At 43.3% G+C, this 10,325-nt stretch overlaps 1 pseudogene; it reads left to right on the top strand.

The window, feature by feature from the left end:
• The first annotated feature begins 937 nt into the window (after positions 1-937).
• LOC123483030 lies at positions 938-3,631 on the top strand (annotated as a pseudogene).
• Positions 3,632-10,325: the final 6,694 nt, after the last annotated feature.

Raw genomic sequence — 10,325 nt, 5'->3', positions numbered from 1 at the left:
ACAACCTTCTGAGTTCATATAGTTTAGTAATACCACTGTGGACATGTTTCTACTACCTGAGTTCATATAGTTTAGTAATACCACTGTGGACATGTTTCTACAACCTTCTGAGTTCATATAGTTTAGTAATATCACTGTGGACATGTTTCTACTACCTGAGTTCATATAGTTTAGTAATACCACTGTGGACATGTTTCTGCAACCTTCTGAGTTCATATAGTTTAGTAATACCACTGTGGACATGTTTCTACAACCTTCTGAGTTCATATAGTTTAGTAATACCACTGTGGACATGTTTCTACAACCTGAGTTCATATAGTTTAGTAATACCACTGTGGACATGTTTCTACTACCTGAGTTCATATAGTTTAGTAATACCACTGTGGACATGTTTCTACAACCTTCTGAGTTCATATAGTTTAGTAATACCACTGTGGACATGTTTCTACTACCTGAGTTCATATAGTTTAGTAATACCACTGTGGACATGTTTCTACAACCTTCTGAGTTCATATAGTTTAGTAATACCACTGTGGACATGTTTCTACAACCTTCTGAGTTCATATAGTTTAGTAATACCACTGTGGACATGTTTCTACAACCTTCTGAGTTCATATAGTTTAGTAATACCACTGTGGACATGTTTCTAATACCTGAGTTCATATAGTTTAGTAATACCACTGTGGACATGTTTCTACAACCTTCTGAGTTCATATAGTTTAGTAATACCACTGTGGACATGTTTCTACTACCTGAGTTCATATAGTTTAGTAATACCACTGTGGACATGTTTCTACAACCTTCTGAGTTCATATAGTTTAGTAATACCACTGTGGACATGTTTCTACTACCTGAGTTCATATAGTTTAGTAATACCACTGTGGACATGTTTCTACAACCTTCTGAGTTCATATAGTTTAGTAATACCACTGTGGACATGTTATTCATTCCAGAGGCTACTACCACTCAGAGAGCAGAGTATTCTGTTCCCAGCTATCTGTCTATGAACAGTATTAACATCTACAATCTCTCTCTCCTTTATCTCTGTAGTGGAAGGTCTACTCTGTTAGAGGATCAGTATTAACATCTACAATCTCTCTCTCCTTTATCTCTGTAGTGGAAGGTCTACTCTGTTAGAGGATCAGTATTAACATCTACAATCTCTCTCTCCTTTATCTCTGTAGTGGAAGGTCTACTCTGTTAAAGGATCAGTATTAACATCTACAATCTCTCTCTCTCCTTTATCTGTGTAGTGGAAGGTCTACTCTGCCAGAGGATCAGTCCAGGTGTGCAGTGTGTCAGCAGGTGCTGAGGGATCCAGTCTCTATCACCTGTGGACACAGGTTCTGCAGACAGTGCATCACCAGATACTGGGAGAAACCTGCTCCTTCAGGAGACTATGACTGTCCTCAGTGTAGAAAGAGATCCAGAACACGGCCTGTACTACAGCAGCTGAGTCAACCCAATAAAACAAGAGGCTCTGAAAACAGTAAGACCACTTGCACACGTGGGCCAAATCAATACCTTAATATGATTTACAGTAGTTAACTACAATATTATGAGATAATAGAAGTTACTGTAGTTGTGGAAGGCCCACTTTTCATCCTGTCAATGAATGTTTCTGATACACATCATTTTTCCTCTTCCCTTGTAGTGGATGACAGCCTGCAGAGAGCTATAGTAAACCATAAAGACAGTCTGAAAAGGAGGTATGAATGTGTGATAGAAGGTATGGAAAAAGCAGGGAACCAAACTCCCCTCAACAGGATTTACACAGAGCTCTACATCACAGAGGGAGAGAGTGAAGGGGTTAACAATGAACATGAGGTGTGGCAGCTAGAGACAGCATCCAGGACACCAACCTCACATGACACAGCAATCCACTGCAATGACATCTTTAAACCCTTACCAGGCCAAGAGAGAAGCATCAGAACTGTGCTGACGAAGGGCATCGCTGGCATCGGAAAAACAGTCTCTGTGCAGAAGTTCATCCTAGACTGGGCTGAAGAGAAGGCGAACCAAGATGTGGATATCATATTTGTGCTTCCTTTCCGGGAGCTGAACTTGATTAAAGATCTCCAGTACAGTCTTCTCAGACTTTTAAATGGCTTCCACCCAGAACTAGACATAGGCAATGCAAAGAAACTCACTGCCTGTAAAGCTATGTTCATCTTTGATGGTTTGGATGAAAGCAGACTTCCATTGGATTTCCAGCACAATGAAAAGGTGTCTGATGTCACACAGACATCGTCTGTCGATGTTCTGCTGACAAACCTCATCATGGGGAACCTGCTTCCCTCTGCTCTCCTATGGATAACCTCCCGACCAGCAGCAACCAATCAGATCCCCCTAAGTGTGTTGACCAGGTGACAGAGGTACGAGGGTTCAATGACCCACAGAAGGAGGAGTATTTCAGGAAGAGATTCAGTGATGAGGACCTGGCCAGCAGAATCATCTCACACATAAAGACATCAAGGAGCCTCCACATCATGTGCCACATGCCAGTGTTCTGTTGGATTTCTGCAATAGTCCTTGAACACATGTTGAGTACAGACAAGAGGAGAGATATGCCCACGACTCTGACTGAGATGTCCATACACTTCCTGCTCATTCAGACCAGCCTGAAGAACCAGAAATATCATGGAAGAGATGAGATGGATCAACAGGAGCTCATGGAGTCAGATAAGGAAATTCTTCTGAAGCTGGGGAAGCTGGCGTTTGAAAATCTGGAGAAGGGTAATCTCATGTTCTATGAAGAAGACCTGAAAGAGTGTGGCATTGATGTCAAAGAAGCCTCAGTGTACTCAGGAATGTGCACACAAATCTTTAAAGAAGAGTCTGTGTTATTTCAGAGAGTGGTGTACTGCTTTGTTCATCTGAGCATTCAGGAGTTTCTCTCAGCTGTCTACATGTACCATTGTTACACAACCAAGAACATGGATGCACTGAAGCCCTTCCTCAAGAGAAAGTCTAGAGCTGCATCTGAAGAGCTAACCTTGCATGAGCTGCTGAAGAGTACCGTGGATAAAGCCTTGGAGAGCAAGAACGGACACCTGGACCTCTTTGTCCGCTTCCTTCATGGCATGTCACTGGAGTCCAATCAGAAACTCCTACGAGGTCTGGTGACACAGACAGAAAGCAGTCCAGACAGCATCCAAAAAACAATCCGATCCCTTAAGGTGATGCAGAGGAAGAACATCTCCCCTGAGAGGTGCATCAATCTCTTCCACTGTCTGATAGAGATGAAAGACCATTCAGTACAGGAGGAAATCCAAGCGTACTTGAGGTCAGAGAAGAGATCCAAAAACCTCACACTTTCTCAGTGTTCAGCACTGGCCTACATGCTACAGATATCAGAGGAGGTTCTGGATGTGTTTGACCTGAAGGTATACAAGACATCAGAGGAGGGTGGTAGGAGACTGCTCCCAGCTGTGAGAGGCTGCAGGAAAGCTCTGTAAGTATTCATGGAAATATCCCACACCAAAATACATTGTAGTTACAGCAGCATTTTTATTGGCTGACTGGCTCTGTAAGTACTCATGTGACTATCCCTCAGACCAAACTTTACTGTATGTAAGAACAACAATATTTTCATTGGCTGACTAAACTTTCTATCAGCTGAAAAGTCTTAAACAAACTGTAATACAAACGGGTCTGAAAAGTTGTAGCATTGAGACATCTATACACAGTGTTCACATTATTAGTGCAGGGGTAACAGTGTAAGCAGGGAAAGCTAAATGTAACATTTTAATACAACCTGTCCCTCATGGTATTTACTCTGTTGACAGACTCACTGGCTGTGAACTCACAGACACATCCTGTGAACTGTTGTCCTCAGCTCTCAGTTCAAACCCCTCACACCTGAGAGAGCTGGATCTGAGTAACAATGACCTGAAGGATTCAGGAGTGAAGCTGCTCTCTGCTGGACTGGGGAATCCCCACTGTAAACTGGAGACTCTGAGGTCAGTATTCCTGTAGTTGGTCAACAAGTGATAACTGTTCACCAGATCCACATGTGTTTACCAGGCACACATAGTCCACATCATATGTGTTTGGACAGTGAAGCTTACAGTTTTACGTTTGGTGCTATGCTCCAGCATTTTGGATTTGAGATAAAACGTTTCATATTAGGTGACATTACAGAATGTCACCGTTTATTTGATGTTAATCGTGGGAGGTTAGCATGTTTTGTTGTAGCCTCTGTAACTCTCTCACTAATTAGTATTAATAATTAATTCATTATTTTTCTTAATCATGGCACCATTCAGTTACTCCTGAGTGGCGCAGTGGTCTAAGGCACTGCATCGCAGTGCTAGCTGTGCCACTAGAGATCCTGGTTCGAATCCAGGCTCTGTCGTAGCCGGCCGCGACCGGGAGACCCATGGGGCGGCGTGTAATTGGTCCAGGGTAGGGGAGGGAATGGCCGGCAGGGATGTAGCTCAGTTGATAGAGCATGGCGTTTGCAACGCCAGGGTTGTGGGTTCGTTTCCCACAGGGGGTATGAAAAAAATAAATAAGAGCGTCTGCTAAATGACTTAAATGTAATCACGATTCATTTAGTAGTGTTTAGAAACATGTTATCTACTCACTTAGACAGAAATGTACTCTAGTCATCATCCACCATTCAGTTACTATCGGGCAAAACATAACCCAAAACACAACCAAAACAAACTGCAAATGCAACCAACGAGTTTGGGACCAAATACTAAACTTTTGACTACTTTAATACACTATGAGTGAATTGGTCAGAATACTTATGACTTCTTCAAATAGGGGGACTAGATACATAAAGTGCTTTCATTTCTAAATGGTGAAACAGATATGTATAAAGATAACCTCAAATAAAAGGTGACATTATGTACTGTCACCTCATATGAAACATTTGATCTCAAATCCAAAATGTTGGAGTACAGAGCCACATTTAAAATGTTAGCTTCACTGTCAAAATAGATATGGTGTGGACTGTATACTCAATACAATCTAATCTGATACTTCACTGTCTGTCTTTTGACTGATACTGCTTTTTAAACTGCTCTGGTCAGTCTACTCAAATATTTGTACTATACATGTTTCTCTCTACAAGTAATATTATGGTAATTTCTAATAATGATACATTCATTTATGAATGGATATGGTGGGTTTCAGGACACTGATATATCTGAATATGTAGAAAAAATATACTGCCACTATTTTCACCACCAAAGAATAGCAGTCTGGTTTTAATATGATTTGACTATTTGCAGGCTGTCAGGCTGTCTAGTCACAGAGGAAGGCTGTGCTTCTCTGGTCTCAGCTCTGAAGTCAAATCCCTCACACCTGAGAGGCTGGACCTGAGTAACAATGACCTGAAGGATTCAGGAGTGAAGCTGCTCTCTGCTGGACTGGGGAATCCCCACTGTAAACTGGAGACTCTGAGGTCAGTATTCCTGTAGTTGGTCAACAAGTGATAACTGTTGACCAGATCCACATGTGTTTACCAGGCACACATAGTCCACACCATATGTGTTCAGACAGTGAAGCTTACAGTTTTACATTTGGTGCTATGCTCCAGCATTTTGGATTTCAGATATAATGTTTCATATTAGGCAACAGTACAGAATGTCACCTTTTATTTGATGTTAATGGTGAGAGGTTAGCATGTTTTGTTGTGGCCTCTGTAACATTCTCACTCAGTATTATTCATGATTCATTCATGATTGTTCTTCATCATGGCATCATCAGGATTCATTTAGTAGTGTTTAGAAACATGTTATCTACTCACTTAGACAGAAAATTACTCCAGTCATCATCCACCATTCAGTTACTATTGGACAAAACATAACCCAAAACACAACCAAAACAAACTGCAAATGCAACCAATGAGTTTGGGACCAAATACTCAACTTTTGACTACTTTAATACACTATAAGTGAATTGGTCAGAATACGTTTGACTTCTTCAAATGGGGGACTAGATACATAAAGTGCTTTCATTTCTAAACGGTGAAACAGATATGTATGAAAATACCCTCAAATAAAAGGTGACATTATATACTGTCACCTCATATGAAACATTTGATCTGAAATCCAAAATGCTGGAGTACAGAGCCACATTTAAAATGTAAGCTTCACTGTCAAAATAGATATGGTGTGGACTGTATACTCAATACAATCTAAATCTCATACCTCACTGTCTGTCTTTTGACTGATACTGCTTTTAAACTGCTCTGGTCAGTCTACTCAAATATTTGTACTATACATTTTTCTATCTACAAGCAGTACTTTGATAATTTGTCATTTCTAATAATGATACATTAATATATGCATAGATATGGCAGGTTTCAGGACACTGATATATCTGAAAATGTATAAAAAAATATACTGCCACAATTTTGACCACCAAAGAATAGCAGTGTGGTTTTAATATGATTTGACTCTTTGCAGGCTGTCAGGCTGTCTAGTCACAGAGGAAGGCTGTGCTTCTCTGGTCTAAGCTCTGAAGTCAAACCCCTCACACCTGAGAGAGCTGGACCTGAGCTACAATCACCCAGGAGACTCAGGAGTCAGACTGCTCTCTGCTGGACTGCAGGATCCACACTGCAGACTGGAGAAACTCAAGTATGTAGAGGGTTTATGTCAATGTTCATATCAGACATGTTGGAGTTATCAGGCTAGTTAAGAAAAACATTCTGACCACCACTTGGACTAAGTTATATAAAGACTGTGTGTGTGTCCAGTGTGTGTGTGTGTGTCCAGTGTGTGTGTGTGTCCAGTGTGTGTGTGTGTCCAGTGTGTGTGTGTGTGTCCAGTGTGTGTGTGTGTCCTGTGTCTGTGTGTGTCCAGTGTGTGTGTGTGTGTGTGTCGTGTGTGTGTGTGTTTGTCCAGTGTGTGTGTGTGTGTGTGTGTGTGTGTATATCCAGTGTGTGTGTGTGCACGTCTATCAGTACACACACTGGACACACACACACACACTGGACAAACACACACACTGGACACACACACACACTCACACTGGACACACACACACACACACACTAGACATACATACAAACTGGACACACACACAATGGACACACACACACACTGGACGAACATACACACACACACACACACACACACACACACACACTGGACACACACGCACACACACACACACTGGGCACACACACACACACACACACCAACACACACACACACACACTGGACACACACACCGGACACACACACAAACACAAACACACACTGGACACACACACAAACACACACACACTGGACACACACTGGACACACACAAACACACATTCTTACTCACACTGGACACATACACACACACACACACACACACACACTGGACACACAAACACAAACACTGGACACACACATATACTGGACACACACACACACTGGACAAACACACACACACTAGACACACACACATACAATAGACACACACACACACACACTAGACATACACCACACACTGGACAGACACACACACACATACACACACTGGACACACACACACAATGGACACACATACAAACACTGGACAAACACACACACACACACACACACACTGGACACACACAAACATACACTGGAAACACACACACACATACTGGACACACAAACACACACACTTGACATACACACACACACTGTGTGTGTGTGTGTGTGTCTGTGTGTGTGTGAGAGTTCAGGTGTATCCCTCAATGACTGTCTGTTCTTCTGCTTACCGCTACAGTGTGGAACATGGTGGAGAGTACACAATGAAACCTGGACTTAGAAAATGTGAGTGTTGACTGCTGTGAAGAATATGACTAAGAATAAGTCTTAATTCAAGTGAAGTCAAAGTCAAAGACCACCATCATTACTTACTTGGTCATATTAAATATCAGCTGTAGTTCTACAGAAGCACAAATCAGGGACACCAAAGTTTACAAAGAGTTGCTTTGACAATGTGTGTGTCTGTGTGTGTGTGGCGTGTTCCTGTTACATTAGAAATTTGTGTGTTCAGGATGTGTGTGTGTGTGTGTGTGTGTAATTAATGGGAATAAGTGTGTTTTATATTACCATACAGTATAACATATGATCATTCAACAAGTCTCAAGTTACCTTAACTTCTCCTTTTGATACCTAGAAACATCTACATGAAATGAATTAGTGAAAAGTGAGTTAACATTCTAATGTGAATGATGATGATTTCTAATATTGTGTCTGGTTTCATCCATCAGATGTCTGTGATCTCACACTGGACCTAAACACAGTAAACAGATTCCTCTCTCTGTCTGAGGAGAACAGAAAGGTGACATGGAGGAGAGAGGAGCAGCCGTATCCTGATCACCCAGAGAGATTTCAGGACTGGGAACAGGTGCTGTGTAGAGAGGGTCTGACTGGACGCTGTTACTGGGAGGTAGAGTGGAGTGGGAGAGGGGCTGGTATAGGAGTGACATATAAAGGAATCAGCAGGAGAGGATGGGGTGATGACTGTAGGATTGGATACAATGACAAGTCCTGGAGTCTGTTCTGCTCTGACAACCGTTACTCTGCCTGTCACAATAATAAGTCCACTACCATAGACGTCCCCTCCTCCAGCCCCCACAGAGTAGGAGTGTATCTGGACTGGCCAGCCGGCACTCTGTCCTTCTACAGAGTCTCCTCTGACACACTGACCCACCTGAACACATTCCACTCCACATTCACTGAGCCCCTCTATCCAGGGTTTAGGGTTGACTCCTCAGTGTCCCTATGTTAAATACACACTGGACACACACACACTGGACACTGTACACACACACACACACACACACACACACAAACACACTGGGAACACACACACACACACACACACTGGACACACACTGGACACACACACACACACACTGGGAACACACACACACAAACACACTGGGAACACACACACACACACACACACTGGACACACGCACACACTGGACACACACACACTGGACACACACACACTGGGAACACACAAACACACTGGGAACATACACACACAAACACACTAAACACACACACACAAACACTGTACACACAAACACACACACACTGAACACACACACTGGACACAAACAAACACACACACACACACACACTGGACAAACACAAACACTGGACACACACACACACTGGACACACACACACACACTGGACACACACACACTGGACACACACACACACTGGACACACACTGGACACACACACACACTGGACACACAAACACACACACACACACACTGGACAAACACACACACACACACTGGACACACACACACTGGACACACTCACACTGGACCAACACACACACACACACACTGGACACACACACACACACACACACACACACACACACACTGGACACACTCACACACTGGACACACTCACACACTGGACACACACACATTGGACACACACACACACTGGGAACACACACACACTGGACACACTGGGAACACACACACAAACACACTAAACACACACACACACACACTGGACAAACACACACACTGGACAAACACACACACTGGACAAACACACACAATGGACACACTCACACTGGACACACTCACACTGGACACACACACACACTGGACACCCACACGCAGGACAAACACACACACACACACACACCGGACACACACACACACACACATACACTGGACACACACACACACACACACACACACTGGACACACACACACACACTGGACACACACACACACACACACTGGACACACACTCACACACACACACTGGACATACACACACACTGGACACACACACACACACACACACACACTGGACACACACACACTGGACACACACACAATGGACACACACACACTGGACACACACAAACACACACTGGATACACACACACACTGAACACACACACACTGAACACACACACACACACACACTGGACACACACACACACTGAACACACACACACTGGACACACACACACACACACACACACACACTGGAGACACACACACACACACTGGAGACACACACACACACACTGGACACACACACACACACTGGACACACAGTGGACACACACTGGACACACACAGGACACACACACACACACACACTGGACATACACACACACTGGTCACACACACACACACACACACTGGACACACACACTGGATACACACACACATACTGGACACACACACACACTGGACACATTTCCATGTGTTGGATTTTGATGAAAGGACATCCCATATAGCCTACTGGACAGGACTTTGCTATGGCATCTTCTGTTTGGGTGTCTCAGGTCAGGTCTGAGCCATGATCAGAATGTGTCTCTGTGTC

Source organism: Coregonus clupeaformis, unplaced genomic scaffold (assembly GCF_020615455.1).
Source record: "Coregonus clupeaformis isolate EN_2021a unplaced genomic scaffold, ASM2061545v1 scaf0014, whole genome shotgun sequence".
NCBI lineage: Eukaryota > Metazoa > Chordata > Actinopteri > Salmoniformes > Salmonidae > Coregonus > Coregonus clupeaformis.
Note: the sequence above shows the minus strand (reverse complement) of the source record. Positions and strands in the feature narration are given on the sequence as shown.